This window comes from Pteropus vampyrus, unplaced genomic scaffold (genome assembly GCF_000151845.1).
Source record: "Pteropus vampyrus isolate Shadow unplaced genomic scaffold, Pvam_2.0 Scaffold166, whole genome shotgun sequence".
Classification (NCBI taxonomy): domain Eukaryota; kingdom Metazoa; phylum Chordata; class Mammalia; order Chiroptera; family Pteropodidae; genus Pteropus; species Pteropus vampyrus.
Window position 1 is genome coordinate 258,066 of NW_011888947.1, and position 8,832 is coordinate 266,897.

Below are 8,832 nucleotides of genomic sequence, written 5' to 3' on the forward strand. Positions count from 1 at the left end.
TCAGCCTGTCTGGTAACTACTGTATAATCCTGGTAATGTAGGGAGGAGGCAAGAGAATTAAAAATGTTAATCAAGTCACAAGCAGAGACTGCAATATGCTGATCAGCCAGACGTACTCCCTTTAGCAGCCAATCCAGATCACTTGTGTGTGGAGTTATGAATAGTTATTAATCTTTATAATTCCTCCCTGAACTTTGTTGGATCTTCAGAGAGAGAGGGTAAGAGGGTTTTATAGTTTAAAAGTTCAGCTGCTAACCAGGGGACATGTATTCTTGTGGTGGGGGAAGGAGGGCGGGGAGCAAGATACATCCAAAAGGGAAATTGCATATGACTATCTGAAGCTCGTAAGGCCTATTTATCTAGTCCTGGACAATAGGAGAAATCAAAGGCGACAGCAAAACGAGCCTTTCTGCTTCCTGGCTGCTTGTACTAAATTCGCTTTCTGACTTTCAGCATTTATATAAATTACCTAGATGCCTTTAACTTGGAAGTTAGGCCTTAATGCCCTCTGTAAGTCTTGTAAAGGAAGGGAAGTTAAAACAGGTAGCTGGGAGTTTAAAGCGTTTTCTAGGGAGGTTGGAGGATTCTTAGGACTTAAAATCTGCCAATTCTGAGGAGACAAAGCTAGGTTTTTTGGAGTAGGGGTTGTTTTCCCAGGGTGAAAAAAGGCAACTATCGTGTTAATAAAGTATTTAATTTGAACCCCCTCCCCAAACAAATATATAAACAAACAAACAAACCAGAGGCCCAGAGATTCAAAAGATCTGGAGGCTCAGAGACAGGGAGGTGGGGGTACAGGAGAAGTATATGTGGGAGGAGGAGAATTTACATCATATTCATTCGTTAGTTTTTGCTCTAAGTGTAACTTCTGTTATTTTATTTTATTAAGGACATCTTTTAAACTAGCCGTTATGCTTCTTTGCGTTCTTTTCGATCTGAAATTCCCATAAATACCAATAAGGCTTATTATGAGAACTTTCAAAAATTTGGTTTAAATATAGGAGTTTCTCCAACTCAAAAGATCCGTCTTCTGGCCATTGATGGATAGGATCTTTGTCAAGATACTTATTCCAAAAGCCACTCGTTACGATAAGCCTTTTAATAGAAAGACCCAGAGGTAACTTCCCCGGCTTAGAGTGAATCTTTGCCATAGATGCTTAAGGAATGGGCTCTGGCGGGCTAAAGATAACATCCTGACCTAAGTTACATTTCAGCTCCTGAGCCCTAACGTCGAATGACCCCCTGGCTACTTTCTCATGAAACCAGACAGAGGGACACTGGAACTGACTTTAGAACTGTCAACAAGATGAAGAAATGATTTATTACATATTTCACCTTCGACCAATCAGTTCTCAGTGTGACCCCGAACCCCTTAACCCATGGTGTCTTGTGATTTTGCTCTATATCATCTGTAATCTATATATAAACAAACAAACAAACCAGAGGCCCAGAGATTCAAAAGATCTGGAGGCTCAGAGACAGGGAGGTGGGGGTACAGGAGAAGTATATGTGGGAGGAGGAGAATTTACATCATATTCATTCTTTAGTTTTTGCTTTAAGTGTAACTTCTGTTATTTTATTTTATTAAGGACATCTTTTAAACTAGCCGTTATGCTTCTTTGCGTTCTTTTCGATCTGAAATTCCCATAAATACCAATAAGGCTTATTATGAGAACTTTCAAAAATTTGGTTTAAATATAGGAGTTTCTCCAACTCAAAAGATCCGTCTTCTGGCCATTGATGGATAGGATCTTTGTCAAGATACTTATTCCAAAAGCCACTCGTTACGATAAGCCTTTTAATAGAAAGACCCAGAGGTAACTTCCCGGGCTTAGAGTGAATCTTTGCCATAGATGCTTAAGGAATGGGCTCTGGCGGGCTAAAGATAACATCCTGACCTAAGTTACATTTCAGGTCCTGAGCCCTAACGTCGAATGACCCCTGGCTACTTTCTCATGAAACCAGACAGAGGGACACTGGAACTGACTTTAGAACTGTCAACAAGATGAAGAAATGATTTATTACTTATTTCACCTTCAACCAATCAGTTCTCAGTGTGACCCCGAACCCCTTAACCCATGGTGTCTTGTGATTTTGCTCTATATCATCTGTAATCTATATGCCATTGGGGAGTTCAGGCTTTTGATCATTAGTTTCTCATTCTCCTGGGCGGCGCCATTCATAATAAAGTAGCCAATCTTTCTCCACTGCAGTTCTCTGTATTTAATATTTGGCTCTGCTAGTTCCAGGTGGATAAACTCTCTGTTCAGTAACACTACTGCAATGAGATTTTCTTTTTTTTTTCTTTTTTTTTTTTTTTTAGCGTTAACAAATAACGACAAAGGCCCCTTATGGTCTTGGGCCACTTATGACAAACTTCCCTGAGATCTGGCACAGCAGGACAAAGAGACACTTTGAAACCTAATCTATTCAACTGCTCACCAAGTGCATACTGTAAGTGCACCTACCAGATGGTGGAGACCAGAGAAAATATTTTCACTGGTCACAAAGCCAAGCTCTTAGGACATAGAATAAGATGGAAGGAAAACCTCATTCAGTTTTTATAGAGGGACCTACAGCAAAGTTTGAACAGATGCTGGTCTGGAGAGAACCACTTCGTTCCCCAGCCTATGTGGCTGGCTCAGATAATTGGCTTACAGGGAGTCTATGCCTGTATCCTATCCCGATGGTATTTCCTTCTTATGACAAATGATACAAAAGACATAGACACAGGGGGAGGAGGTAAGACCGTTTTGGGGAGAAAAAAAATCAATAAAGAAAACTCAAGGGTCCTGGGCCCAAGAAGCTAGCTCGCAAATATCTTCTCCTGCCAATCTAAATTTAGAAGAGAGAAAAAGGTCTCTCATCATTTCTGACTTCTACAGTCATTTCTCTTCCACAGAAAGAGACCAGAGAGGCTGACAGGCAAATGAAAACAATACTCTCAGCGGCAAGTAGTTCCAGAAGCCAGCAGTGTTCCAGCCAGTGATGCTCCTGGCCGGCTTGACAAATTGTTGGGAGCCAGGGAAACTTGCCCCTTTGTATCTTCTGGCTAGTCGAATAATTCATATAACATACAGCAGGTTAACAGGAGAAAATCAAATTTTTAATATGTGTGAATGGGATGGGGGTGGGGTTTACATAAGCATGAAAGTTCCAAAGACAGCTAGGCGACATTGGGTATATATGACAGTTTGGACAACCATTGGGAATATGGGACAGTTTGAACAATGGAAAAAAGAGGGAACAGGGTCTTAGAAGTGACAATGGGCGATTTACAGCTACTTGAAGAAGAGCTGAATACACACGACAGGTAAATTTTTGCTGGGCAACTCAAAAACAATGGGACACAGAGAGTGATCTAGTAAATATGCTTAACTAATGCTGGGATGAAAATGCTTCAAGTGGTCACGCCAAGGTTCCCTTTCTGAAGCTGGTTTTTCTGACTCTCTTTAAGAAAAAGGGGAAGTAAAAAACTCTTCTTGAATTTGTTGAGCTTCAACTGATTTCAGTTCAAAATAATCTGAATGCCAGGGTGGCACATTCCGGGGACACTCACTCCCGACCCCCACACTATGCGCACACATCTGCTCAGAAATAGAACCTAATTTCGGATATTGCTAAGGGCGGTCCCACCTTTGCAAGCATGCAGACAGGAAAAACAGCTGAGCACAATAAAAGCACAGCCTCTTAAAACAAATTTCCAGGAAGAAAAAGGACACTTGCTATGTGAAAAGAACATAAACATTTCTCCCATATGGCTGAGAACAAACCTAGCAGGGCAGGGCAGCGAGCTTCCACATCAATGAAGGATTTATCAGGTACACATTTTCCTGGGGAAAAGAATGAGTTCAAAAGAAGAGCAGGGATCTGATAGGGCTATAAATACTCGGGCCATCGCTCTTGAATTTCGCAGGGTGATTAAATCCACAACCTTGAGCATCAAGAAAACTCATACTGTAAAAGCAAGCAAAGAATTGTCTAAGTTCCTTCCTTTCCAACTCTCTGCCACCTTGCTGCTCTATTGTGGTTGCTTCAAAGGAGACAGAATAGTAACATGTTAACCTGGTTGGGCAAGCTGTGAAACTTTCTGCTTTGGCACTCTATGAGATATTGTATCTGCCTTAGCTCGTTTAAACCTCAAACGAGTACTACTACTTCCCATTGTACAGATGTGGAAACTGAGGCATAGGTTGACACACAGTCACACTGCTAGAGCTTCCTTCTAAAGCCAGGCCACTAGCCACTCTGCATGCATTAAAGTAAGTGCAATTCTGAGTCAGCTGTAAAAGCAGGGTCACCGAAGAGTATGGAAAAATAAAGAAAACGCCATTGAAAGTGGGGTCCTCTGAAGAGGGAGCTCTCAAGCATATAGCTTCTATTGCAGCTCAATTTACAAACTGGGACAAGAAGTTTACTTCACATACCCTGGCAAGAGGTAGGAAGATTTTTCTCCTTACCCAGCAACAGCCCAGCCAATGGGAAACCATCACACTCAGCCAATGAGAAGCCATCGCCACCCTGAACCCTGAACTCTTGCTCTCCTCCAATGGACTTTGCTCATACCCACCTTTCCCTTCTTCCCCATTTTTTTCTGTTAAATAATGCTTCCCTCCTTTGTTCTGTGGACTTGCCTGTGGTTCGTCTCAGTATGCCTGAATTGCATTCATGAATTGCTACTCGAAAATAATTTTTTTTTTTTTTTTTTGCTGGTAAAATAACCAGCTATTTTATTTTCAAGGCTGACAAGTACAGTGCAGGGTGGGAGGCAAGTCTTTTAAACCCTGTAAGGTAAAGCGATCCCACTGTCTGAGCAAAAGGTCTGTCTGCAAAGCAGAAAATCACTCGAAATGTGTGTCTTGTAACTTCTATTTACCTATAGAAACAATGGGCTTGCTTTAAGTGAAACACACCTGGTCGTGACTTTCCTTGGGAACTTTTGTGAAACCCAGTTAATCCACTTCTGCTGATAAAAAAATTTCAAGGCCATTCATCTCACCCTGGGCAAGGGGGCCAAACTCTTTCTTTCCCAAAGCCAAAAACATCAGACTCTGCCCCTCCCTACAAACTACAGTCCAAAGGGAGACTTTACATGGAATTCTACTTTCCCCAAGGAAGAGACACAAACCAGGGTGAGGAGAGTAATGTGCAGCTCAGATGGAAAGGGAGGCAGAACCACGAAGCGGCCCATGTGTCCTGTGGGTAAATTCTTTCGGATTAACAATGTAAAGGGAGCATATACTCTTAGAAATTTTAGAAACAACAGGGAAATATAAAAATGAAAAAAGTCATACAGTAAGTCCTCACTTAACGTAGTAGATAGGTTCTGTGACTTGAAGCAAAACCCACTTCACTGTAAGCTAATTGAGATAAACAAGAGTTAAAGTTCCTACAGCATCTCATGGATGTTGTAACGAAACAATGTTATTGGAGGACCTGCCGTATGTAACCCACCTCCCCCGGAAACAGCTGCTGTTACCATTTTGGGATATATTTAACCAATTTTGCAGCCATTTTATAGACACTGTTATGATCATCAGTGGCTACTATTTATTAAGTCCTTCTTTTGTGATAGATGCTGTTCTAAGTGCTTTACACTTATTAGTTCATTTGTAGTAGGTGCTACTATTCTCACTTTATAGCATGCGGAACCGAGGCCTAGGGAGGGGTAGGGTTTGCTCAAGTCCCTGCAGCTGGTGTGCAGTGGGGCCCAGGTGAGAACTCAGGAATTCTGACTCCAAGCCCACAGGTTTACACTGCTGACATGGAATCCCCCTCCCCATTTGCTTTACCACCACCCCCAACCCCAGTTTTATTGAGATATATAGTTTGTTACCAGTGCTTAGATGTCTGTGTTGTATACAGTCCAGGGCTCCGTCCTTGGATCCCCCATAAAAGATTTGGACGGAGGTCCGATGCTCAGAGAAGAGAAACAGCAGGCAAAGAGTAGCAAGTAGAAGTGATTTATTAGGCAGAGTACACTTGGGAGAAATCCAAGTGGGCACATCAACAGAGGAATGAGGGAGGGCCCTGGGAAGTTGAGGGTCGGGGTTTATATGGGCCATCCGGTTTCTTTGTTCTCCTTCTGTCCCTCCCATCTTGAATGATATGACTTCCCCATGCCTTTCTCTGAACCTCGTACTCCTGGCCTGGGCATGTGTGGTGTGTGCCCGTAGATGGGAAGTCCTACGCCTCTGCCGTGGGGATTTTGAGGGTAGGCGTATGCTCAGTTAACTACTTTTGCCCATACTAGTTGAGCACCCCCAGAGTAAGTTCATATAGTTGTTATCTGTAGTTAACTAACTATGGGGGGAACAAGGGAGGTGTCAGAAGTGCCAGGTGTCTTGCTTCCTATCTGGCTTCTGACCATGGGAAAACAAGGGAGTCACCTGAAGCCATCAGGTGTCCTGTTATATACATTTTACTGCTAGACTTGTCTTGGGGCCTCGTTAACCCCTTAATGTCATTTTCCTCCAGCTCATGTCTACCTACTCTACCGAATTAACATATTGTATTAGTTTAACGTGTACAACATAAGGATTTGATATTTGTATACATTACAAAATAATCACCACGATGTCTACTTAACATCCATCACTTCGCATAGTTACCAATTTTTTCTTGTGACGAGAACTTTTAAAATATGTCCTCTTATCTATGGCCATGCTGCCCTGAACGCGCCCAATCCCATCTGATCTCAGAAGTTAAGCAAGGTTGGGCCTGGTTAGTGCTTGGATGGGAGACCACTTGGTAATACCGGGTGCTGTAGGAAAATAAAACGAAATGAAATGAAATGAAATGAAATGAAATGAAATAAAACATACTCTTTTAACAACTTTCAAATACACACTGCAGTATTGTTAACAGTTATCCCCAGGACTTATGAATTTTGTAACTGGGAGTTTGTACCTTTTGACTGACTTCACCATTTTCTCTCTCTCAGTTTTCTACAGCCCACATTTTGTCAGCAGGATCTGAAAATCACTGAAGGTTTGGAGATGACAGATGAGAGTTCAGAAAGTGGACAGAAAAAGCTTGAAGGGCAGCTATTATATTGGCCTGATGTCCAACCTGTCTTCAGGCAGCTGGAGGGCCAAAGATGGCCTCACAGCCTCTGAGACTCCAAACAGGAAAAAAGGCTTACTAAAAGGGGTTATAACCTACAACTCCTACAAGAGATGCAGCTCTGCCAGGCTGAAGCTCCATGTGCATTTTCCTCCAGGGCGGTTCATCTTATACGAGGCCAATCCTCCCTGTTCCAAGAGGGTACATTCTCCCCCAGAAGAGGCAGTGGCCTCGAAGCCAAGTTACGCCTTCACCTGAGCAAGATGAACTGCCTTTTCTTCCAAAATGGTAGTTTCCCATATCTCAAAAAATGGACATGGAGTCCCAGCTCCACCACAGCACCCCAAGAATCCTCCAAACAGGAACTTAGAATATTATACCCTATTATTTTGTTCATGATATATCATCAACATATTTTTCCAGAAAAGATTCTTTCGCACTTTGATTTTTAATGATTATACTGTATTCTACCATGTGGATATAACAACTTTCACCAAAGCCAATCTGTTGGACATTTGGTTTATTTCCAACATTGGCTATTATAAGCTATAATAAATAACCATGTAGCCAAAACCACAGCATATTCCTTATTTTCTTAGAGAAATTCCTAGAAGTGGAATTACTGGCCAGATAGGACAGACAGTTTTTAGGCTCTTGACAGAAACTCCCAAACTCCCCACTACAGAACTGTTTGCGATATTCTCTGCACCAGCCCTGGTGAGAATAAATGGCACAACTTTTAATGAATTACTAGCTAGCTCTTAAAAGACCACTGTTGAGTGAGCGGTTGATTTGAACGTTTAAGAACAAAAAGCTCCTTAATGATTCTACCAGTAGATGGCACTCTTTGCTAAGATAAGTCAGATTTCAGGTAAAGCATTTCAGGGACTATTCAATTTGCATCAGGGAAATCAGATATATACAAACAAAACAAATGTGCAAGAGGAAATCTAGGACTTTATATGAAAACTAACCGACATTAGTGGCACAACAGTGGGATCTCGGGATCCCGTGGGATCTTGAAAACACTCCTGGGATATTGCCGCCCTTCCAGCCATTAAGGTCTCCTACAGCTTCTCAAGAACCCTGCGTGGGAGACACCTACATTCCATGTGCGCGTGCATTCTTTCCACCTCCCTTGTTGATTCTCACTCCTGGAAAGCAGGATTGGACCAGCCTGGTTCCTTCTGACCAGCTCTCTGGGTCCTTGGCTGATCGTGGCTGTAATTTTACACTTCCACGTGCGATACTGATCATCTCTCCCTGTTGCTGGAGGTGGCGTTCCCTGTCAGGTGCCTGGAGCCCAGGGTCGTGGCCAGCGCAAGGAACACATCCTGTAGGTGTTGGCTGCATGAATCCAGGCCAAAGTGTTTGGGACCTCACCTTAGAGCTTTGCCAAATGATCCCCTTCCTTGCAGAACTGAAATCTGTCCTGAGATTGTCAAGTCTTAGCTGCTATAAATGACAGAAACTTAATACTCTAGAGGTGAATAAACCACAGGAAGAAGGACGGAAGAATGACTAAAAGTACACATAGGTTCAGGGGTCGTCATTCAGGATGTGGTTCCAGTTCACTTACTGGTGAAAGTTACATCACTCTGCTTAGCCTCAGTTTCCTTATCTGCAAAACGGCTCTAATAATTGTTGTGGCGCGATCAATTCTAAGACCCATGGAGCCAATTGAGATGAATTGTGAGCCTTTATTAGCCGGCCGGCGACTGACTCTCTACCACGCAGGGTCAGAGGAGATCAGCCCCGAGCTTCCAG

The 8,832-nt window shown here is 42.7% G+C and overlaps 1 long non-coding RNA gene and 1 pseudogene across 1 annotated transcript in view; both read left to right on the top strand.

Annotated features, from left to right (window-relative positions):
- Positions 1-7,044, top strand: part of LOC111745813 — a 27,216-nt gene extending 20,172 nt beyond the window's left edge. The window contains exon 3 of the long non-coding RNA XR_002782804.1: positions 6,944-7,044. This is a non-coding gene — a long non-coding RNA (uncharacterized LOC111745813). The remainder of the gene's footprint in view (positions 1-6,943) is intronic.
- Positions 6,654-6,772, top strand: LOC111745822 (annotated as a pseudogene).
- Positions 7,045-8,832: the final 1,788 nt, after the last annotated feature.